This window comes from Natator depressus, chromosome 3 (genome assembly GCF_965152275.1).
Source record: "Natator depressus isolate rNatDep1 chromosome 3, rNatDep2.hap1, whole genome shotgun sequence".
NCBI classification, from domain to species: Eukaryota; Metazoa; Chordata; order Testudines; family Cheloniidae; genus Natator; species Natator depressus.
Window position 1 is genome coordinate 142,822,775 of NC_134236.1, and position 9,147 is coordinate 142,831,921.

A 9,147-nucleotide genomic window follows, 5' to 3' on the forward strand; every position below is an offset into this window, starting at 1 on the left:
TCCTTGTTTCTTATCTACCACAATCTATTTCTGTCCCCTTAAATAAAGGCACAAATTTAGGGCAAAAAAATCCTGCTCCTCCTGAAATCAATGGGGTTTTTGCCATGGACGTCAATACAAGCAGTACCTTAACTACAATTTAATGTTTGGGGGGTTTTTTTGCTAGTAAAAGGGCCTATGAAGTAGCACTCAACCAGAGCTGGCTGATGCCCTGTATTTAGGGTTTGAAACAAGTTTCAAACCAGCCACAAGGTTGTGACTGATTTGTCAACTCATGCTTAATAATCCCTGTCTGTTCCATTTATAGAGCACTCACCATAGGGTCATCTGAGAACCTGAATAGCCACAAGCACCCTAGAAAATAATAAACCATTTTATTTTATTGACACTACCTGGTCTTCTTTCGCCCGTCTCCAGAAAACAAATCAGTTTCACTTTTTTTTTTTTTTAAAGCATCATAGCAAAGCAACCTTTTCTGATCTAGCTCCCACTGAAGTCACTAGATCTTCCACTGAGAGCAGCTCAGGCCTATTGATGATGTGGACTTCAGGCTGATCATTTTAGGTGATTTTGATGCAGCAGGAGAATTTGGGGTGATTCTGTTTTATCTAGGAAAGGCAGTATTCAAAGCAAAATATTAGATATGGGTGATTGTCTTTGAAACTAACTTCAAAACACTCCCAGAACAAACAGTCTTTGAGTGGTCCTACTCAGATATTGAGCAAACTTTATAATAATGGTAATAAAACGGTGCTTGAGGCAGTTTCAGCTATACCTATATTACATATATGCTATATATGGATGTATTCACCCTATAGAGCACGTGTGTGTGTGTGTGGGGGGGGGGTATTTACATATAACACACACACACATTATGTATACATAATTATTAACTTTTCTAAATTTTAATTCCTTCCTTTCCGGTAGCTGAACTGCTGGTAACTAACTAACATCTACATCATATTCTATGTATGAAGGATATAATTTATTTGTAAACTCAGGATGTTCTTGTTTTATAGAGTTGCTTGTATTTTATAATTTATTTACACATCATGGTTGGAAATGCTTATCTAAGTGCTATGCATTGAAGTGTATATTTGCTGAATCCATTTCATTCTGTCTGTGGCTATGTTCTTTCTCATAGTGACAGTGTTATAAACCTGGGTTGTGGAGTTGACAAGCCGATAGAAACTGAAACTATACTGGGCCTAAGAATAGAAATGGCCATAAGAAGATGGATCAGTAGCAGATATATATTTTATCAGCTAAATTTTATTAGAATGGAAAGATGAAACAGACAGCATGAGGACAAGTTAAGAATCCAGAAAGTCGCAGCCATTTGCAAGCTGATCATATATGAACACATTGAGCCATTTGCCATTAAAAATGTAAAGTTTACTGTTTTGCTGGCTAAAAATCTCTTGCCTTTTGTGGTATATGAGGTGTGAAACATATTGTCAAAATATAGTGGCATTAAATGTTTACTTTTATCTTATTGGTACTTGTGCTTCCCAGGCCAGGAAATCTTGCTTGGAATGAAAGGCTTCATTATGGAGTGGGGGGAATGTTTGTTTTTTAACCCACAAGATGCTGTGATGTTATGGTGAGAGAGAGAGAGTGAAAACACCTTACTCAGCTCCTTCTACCACCTAGATGCTCTCTAAGAAACCGATCCCTCAAGGCTGGTGTTGGAGGAACTGAAAGAACAGAAAAATAACTACCTAGTACAGCACCCCGAATAGCAGCAGAAGGAAAGTACAACCATGGGGCCTAACCCCATGACCGTTGCTCACATTAGTCCCCTCCAAGTCAGTTGGATCACGCACAGAGATAAGACTCCTCACGTAATTAGGGGGCTATGGAATCAGGATCCACGAGGAGCAAAGAAGAACCTACAAGAAAAAAATAGCTTCATGGCTATGCTCCTCCTCCTCTTTCTGTGTTGGTCATGTCAGTTTCCCTTAGGCCAAAGAGCAGATGCCTGCTGTACTGCAAGTGTGGGTTTAGCGGTCAAGAGCCCTACTCCTCTGAGCGATGGAGGTGCCAGGTGCAGCTGGAGGTGCTGTGCTTACAATTAAACACTCTCCAAAATTGCCTTTGATAACTCAATGTCCTTCAGGGAATGTCTCACACACCCAGCAGGAACGTGCTTTAGTTTTCTGGAGCAGGTTTTGAAGCAGAGTCACTGGGTATTGTCTAACGAATGCACCCCAGGTTGTGTGGTCCTGCACTTTGAAAATGGGAAGGGAAACAGCCTGACACCTGCTTGGAGACATGTATACACTGCTGTTGTGAGCTGTTTAAATAGTCTATACTTAAGGCAGGACATTTTTTCATTTAAACTATTTTGCTTGTTTTCCTCTTTCCTAAGGGCCTGATCAGTTTTATGTGCTATACAGTAACTCCTCACTTAAAGTCGTCCCAGTTAACATTGTTACGTTGCTGATCAATTAGGGAACATGCTCATTTAAAGTTGCGCAATGCTCCCTTATAACATTGTTTGGCAGCCGCCTGCTTTGTCCACTGCTTTCAGGAAGAGCAGCCCGTTGGAGCTAGCTGCTGGGGGCTTGGAACCAGGTGTGCCGGCAGCCCCCTATCAGCTCCCTGCTCCCCTAAGTTCCCTGTGCGGCAGCCGCCCAGCAGGCTACCAATTGCCAGCAGTTCAGCTGTCCCTCCCCCCACTGCCATGTGCTGCTCCTACCTTCTGCCTTGGAGCTGCTCCCAGGAGCCTCCGTGCAGGGGAGGGGGGAAGAATGTCAGGGTGTCCCCCTCCCCTCCACTTACCCCTTCTCCATATAGGGCAGCATGGGGACAGGACAGGGCCGCAGCTGCTGTCTCAACTTCCTGATCTTTTTAAAGGTAATGTACTTAGAATGTGGTGTCAGCGTACTTAAAGGAGCCATGCGCATCTCTTTCTCTCCCACACACACACAGTGTGTGTGTCTGTCTGCCATGCTGTCTCCCCTCCCTCCATTCGTGCTGCCTTGTAGAGTGTGAGGCTACATTAACAACAATGTGTTAACCCTTGAGGGCTCAGCCGAATGCTAGTTCATCATTTAGCAGTAAGGCATTCCCTGGGAAATATCCCACCCTCTTCTATGCTCTGACTTCACCACCTCAACCAAGCTTCACAATCATCATTGCTGTGTACAGTATTAAATTGTTTATACTGTATGTGTGTGTATGTATATATATTTTTGTCTGGTGAAAAAAATGTCCCTGGAACTTAACCCCTGCCATTTACATTAATTCTTATGGGGAAATTGGATTAACTTAACAGCATTTCGCTTCAACTTGGCATTTTTCAGGAACATAACTACGATGTTAAGCGAGGAGTTACTGTACCATTGCATACAGGTTGGAGAGGCGGTGGGGGCTAGTTTACAGAATAACATTCAATTGTCAGGGATTGCAGTCACGTACCAGGACCACATATTCAAAGTGACAAGCCAGGGGTGGCCATATAGAGGCTAGATTTCAAAGATGCACGAGATGGTTTGGCAGTTAGAGAGGAGAAAATGTTTCTACTCCCACTTGTACTTTTCGGTGGACACAACCCACAGCTCTGACTCTCCAACACTACCACTGCCCTGGGCCAGTGGATTTGAATGTTGATGCTTCTCCACTGTTATGGCAAATGATGATAAAGAGCCATTTATTTGTTCTTTTGGCTGTTCAAAATAGTTCTGATTTGCTCTAAATAGCTAAAAGGCTTTACTGCATTTTTTAAAAGGAACATAAGGTAATTTATCTTCATTATTGCTACCACACATCAGCATTGGTAGCAAAAGGCCTGAGGTGCCTAAAACAGAGGCAGAGGTTTTATCACGGGTATCTTCGGCTGAGCTCTAGGAACAGAGTTGCTTGCCTAGCTAGACATTTGGGCTGAAAACAGGCCCCACATTTAGGAGAATTAGTTAACCATTTTCCCGTTCTAAGTCACCGTAAGGCTAGGCTAACACTTAAGGGCTGGATCAAGGCTGCTGTGACAGTGGGTGGGAGAAGGGAGGGTCCCTGTTCCTGGAGGCAGAGCCAGGCTGGGTGAATGCTCTCACCTCTGAGCTATAAGGCAGAAGGTGTCACACCACAACCTCTCTCTCTTTTTTGTGTGAGAGAGGGCTGACATGGTTTAGGTGCCTAACTCTAGGGGAAGGTTCATGGCTGTGAATCCCAAGTGGAGAGAGGCCCCACCTCCCTTTGAGGAGTAGGGTTTAGGTGGCATGTCCTACTGGCTAGCTCAGGTGATGATCATATTGATGGAGGGGCTGCCAGATAGAATTTCAGTGACTGGTGTTGAGACACCATTCAAATTTGGCCCAACCATCTCTCTGTCCAGATGGAGAGGCGGCTAGGCACCATGGTACACGGGGTGTCGGTTCCTGTAAGGCTGCCACCGATAACTTGACTGCTGGCAGCACCAGAGAAAACAGAGACCTGGGGTCCAGAGAGGAACGAAGAACCAGAATGGGATCCCTACCGGCAGAGGTCAGGAAACAGAATTTGCCCTACCAAGAAAGATCTCACTTGGTGCTACTGCCCCACTCAGCTATGGAGAGAGGGAGCATGGCGCTTCCCACCTACACGAATAGGGGCAGGGTCTTCTCGCACATAGTTCTTGAGGTAAAGAAGAACTGGGGAGGTCGGAGTGCATTGGAGGTGAGGAAGGAGCTGGAGTCTATATAGAGCGGATGAGAAACAGAAGTGGTTACCTCAGCTCTCATGGCACACCATAGAACCTGAGAGCTGAGCACATACCACTGTAGAGTTCTAAAATGTTCAAGTCCCCCAAACAGCTGGCAGCATCAGAAAGCTTGGAGCCACAGGAGGAGGAGACAATCCGCTCTACATGAAAATTAATTCCTTTACAAAAAGTTAAGACAGTGTTTTGGAGCTGTTATTTCACAATGTGAAATGATTTCATTTACCAGGAGCCATTTCATGAGAAGGGTAAGTCTGACAGCCCTGGAGGATGACATCTACCATCTAGCCACGGAGCACTACAGCTTTGGCTGAAGTAGGGCATGTTTCTGTCCTGCTGAAGGGCATCTTTCATGACCTCTAAGAGAAAGGGGAGAGTTCCTGTCCATTCAGTCCTCAGCTATTCCAGCAATGAGCCCTTACCTGGGAACTGCCCTCAGGACAGCAAACCCGATTCATAGAAGAATGGGTTGGCAAGGAGGCTTCACAGTATTACTCTCTGTCTCTCTCTCTCTCTCCCTTCTCACTGGAAGGTAATTTTATGGGTTTAGAAACCTCACATCCAGTCATATGGCAGATTTCATGCCAGCCAACTGGCAAAAGAACACATGCAGCTGTATGTGTCTGGCACACACCAGTGTTTTCATTTTGGATCTCCTAGCTACCTTGGAGCAGCCAGACATGGGTGTGTCTGTGTCTAATTCCTAAATGTGCTGCAGAAAGACAGCAATAAGGCGGCCTCACTCCTGTGCCAGTGGAAGGTAACAAAGAGGTTTTCCATTAATTTTAATGGGGGCAGCCTCCTGCCTCTCTCTGTTCAGCTCTAGTCTCTACCTGTAAGACACAGGGAGCGTGGAAACAATGGGAGATGTCCTCTTTGTTCAGTTGTAAGAAAATGAGTTGCTCAGCAGTAGTTGCACTAATCAGGGCCAGAGCAGGCCATTCACCACATATACCGGCCCATCCCAGAAGCACGGCTTTATGCTACCAGGGATTCTCCTGACCATTGTTGTCCCTAGCGCCCCCTTGAGGGGTTGGTGGGGAGCAACAATGCTCATGACCCTTCCATTCCACTTCATATATTGAGCCCCACCCCAGAGGGGTCCCTCTTGGGACCAAGGTAGCAAAGGACAGAGCGGTGGAGGAGGCATACCCCATCCTTCAATTCCACATGGGCAAGGGGAGATCCACCGTGGCCCAGTTTTATTAAAGCTTCAGCTGCTCCTACATCATACTTGATGGAAAACCCAGTATCCTAAAGTGGCATCATAGGAGCCCAGCATTGTTGCTGCAAACATTGTTAACACCATTTTAAGCCTAAAATTTTCCATGGACCATGGTGGGCATCTCAATTATATGAACAATGAAAAAGCTAACAGCCCCTACACTGGCGTAGTGGTTAGTGACTCACAAGGCGGTTGGACAGGCATGGAGAGAAACACTTGGATACAATACCAGCATGGTTTTCATGGGCGCAGTGATGTTTGTGTTCTGAAGGTTCTCTGCAGAGCCGGTTACAATGTTGGCGCGTACAGTGAAATCCATGACAAATCTGCAGGAAAGCTGCTAATCTCTGGAATCTGCATATCTTCTGAGTTCATTGATCTCTATTGTTTCTGTTTAGAAGCTGAAAAAAATGGTGACAACTGGCAGCAGCAAATCCTCTTTTGTTGGCATTCAGAAATAGTTACACTTAATACTGAAGTGGCACAAAGTGATTTACAGGGAAGGTTGTCACAGAAGCAAACTATACTTAAAATAAAAACCTAGCCCAGCAAGAAGGCACCCTGCTCAGGGTCCAGTTATAGTTAAAAAATTGGAACTATAAAAATATTTATTTCCACAGTAAAAAAAAAAAAAGTCCTAGGTACCGTTTACTCCTCTCTGTGAAATTTCCTAGAGCTCCTTAACTTCTGAGGACAGGACAAGAAGCAATGGGCTTAAATTGAAGCAAGGGAGGTTTAGGATGGACATTAGGAAAAAACTTCCTGTCAGGGTAGTTAACTACTAGAATAAATTTCCCAGGGAGGCCATGGAATCTCCAACACTGGAGATTTTAAAGAGCAGGTTAAACAAACACCTGTCAGGGATGGTATAGATCGGGGTAGGCAAACCTACGGACTGCGGGCTGCAGCCGTTTTAATCCGGCCCTCAAGCTCTCCCTGGGGAGCAGGGTCGGGGCTGCTCCCCACAGCTCCCAGAAGCAGCAGCATGGCCCCCCTCTGGCTCCTACGTGTAAGGGCAGGCAGGGAGCTCTGCTCTGCTCTGCATACTGCCCCTGCCCCAAGTGCTGGCCCCACAGCTCCCATTGCTCAGGAAACGCAGCCAGTGGGAGGTGCAGGGGCGATGCCTGCGGACAGGGCAGTGTGCAGAGCTGCCTGGCCACGCCTCTGCGTAGGAGCCAGAGAAGGGACATGCCGCTGCTTCCGGGAGCCACTTGAGGTAAGTGCTGCCCAGAGCCTGCACCCCTGAGCCTCTCCCTGCACCCTAACCCCCTGCCCCAGCCCTGATCACCCTCCTGCACCCTAAATGCCTCGTTTCTGGCCCCACCCCGGCACCCGCACCCCCAACCGGAGCCCTCACCTCCTCCTGCATCCCAACCCCAATTTTGTGAGCATTCATGGCCTGACATGCAATTTGTATTCCCAGATGTGGCATTGGGCCAAAAAGTTTGCCCACCCCGGTCTAGATAATATTTAGTCCTGCCATGAGTGCAGGGGACTGGACTAGATGACCTCTTGAGGTCCCTTCCAGTCCTACGATTCTATGATAGGTTAATCTCCTGTGGGCTGTAATACTTTTGCTGGGTTTAGTGTCCAGGTGCTGGTGGCCTCTGATATACAGGAGATCAGAGTAGCTGAGTGGGTGGTCCTTCTGGCCTTAAACTCTATGACCCCTGGAGATGGTTTGACTCCTTATTCTTTTCTAAAATCATAAGGCAAGGGACCCGCATATGTCCTGGATAGATTACGCCAACTGGCCACAGCAGCAGCAACAATCAGAGAGTCATGAAAATAAGAGCTAGAAAATACCTGTTAGTGGGTCTGAAAGCCTGATGAGCTCGTAGCTCATTCATAGTAGCTGCATCTACTGGATTCTGAAGGATTCAGGCACAAAAGCTGGCAGTGGCTCAGCTTTTCCTGGTTTGCCTGGAACGAGAATCTGGTTTTATGGAACCAGAATTGCTCTGCCCTCTCCAGGCACCCCTAGTTACACCACCCCCCGGGCTTTGAGACAGGATGCTTGAGGTGCCTTCTCAATGTGTTTTGGGGGCATTAAGTAGCCCCGCCCTCATTTTCCTTTAGGGTGGCACCAGAGAGGGGTTTGGGTGCAATCACAGGGTTTTCAGAGGAGCCAGGAAATGGCCTGTCCCCCCACAGGTAGCAGGAGAGAGAGGAAGTACTCCACCTTTGCTGCCATCAGCTATTCAACTTCCAGGACGCATCGCACTGCAAAGTGCGCACAGCAGCCAGCAGAAAGGCACCGTCTCCTCCCCTCTTTCTCGGTCTGAGAAGGTTCCAGCAATTAAGCCATTTTCTCTCTCACATATCCCAAAAGAAACAGGGGATTGTGGGCCAACGACTCTACCCATTAGTCCCTCCAAGAAGAAAGATGGTAAAAGAAGCCACCTGGTGCATCTCAAAGACCCCAGGAAGGGGGCACCAGATGCTACTAGGGAGAGGGGCATTCGACAAACACAAGAAGAAATCAGTGGTAAGTGGGATGGGTGGAAGCTCTGCTGGTTGTAAGAAGGCATCCACTTAGTTCCACTCAATGTCCAAGTGTGTGGGCTGACGTTTTTAGGTTTGGTTGAAATTTGAACCTACTCAGATTTCAGGCGATTGCACAGTCTTGGCTAAATGTTTTACACAAGCCACCTGTTTGGCCATCTATCCCATCCCATACTGATGCACAACACTTGTACTGTCATGACAGGGAGGCACGTCTCATTAGTCTTTCTAATTTTTTTTCCCCGTGGGGAAGCAGCAGGAAACCAGCTGTGAAATAAAACCTCCCCAATCCAACAGCAAAGGTCAAAACTAGAGGGAAATATTTTTTTTTTTCCAAACAGGAAAGTTTGTGTAAAATTGACCCTTGGTCAAAGCAGTTTAGATTTCTTGGTAAGGTACCCCCATAAATCCTGGCGGCCGTTATGCTGCTTTATCTTGCTGGGCTTGTAAACCTTTGATCTTTAAATTACCACGATGACCCTAGAAATTCTTGCTCATGAAGGATTGAGTAAACATCTTTAGGGCCTAGGGATTTTTAAGCCATGTGCTGATTTGGATGATCACTGACCACTAAGGAATCAAAAGACTTTCAGACGGTAAAGCTATAAAACACAGCACTTATCAAATCACACAACAGGCCAAATCCTAAAGACTTTCCTCAATTTTACTCAGTCCTTACTCAGGCAAAAGTCCTGCTTGAAGTCAATAAGGAGCTGCA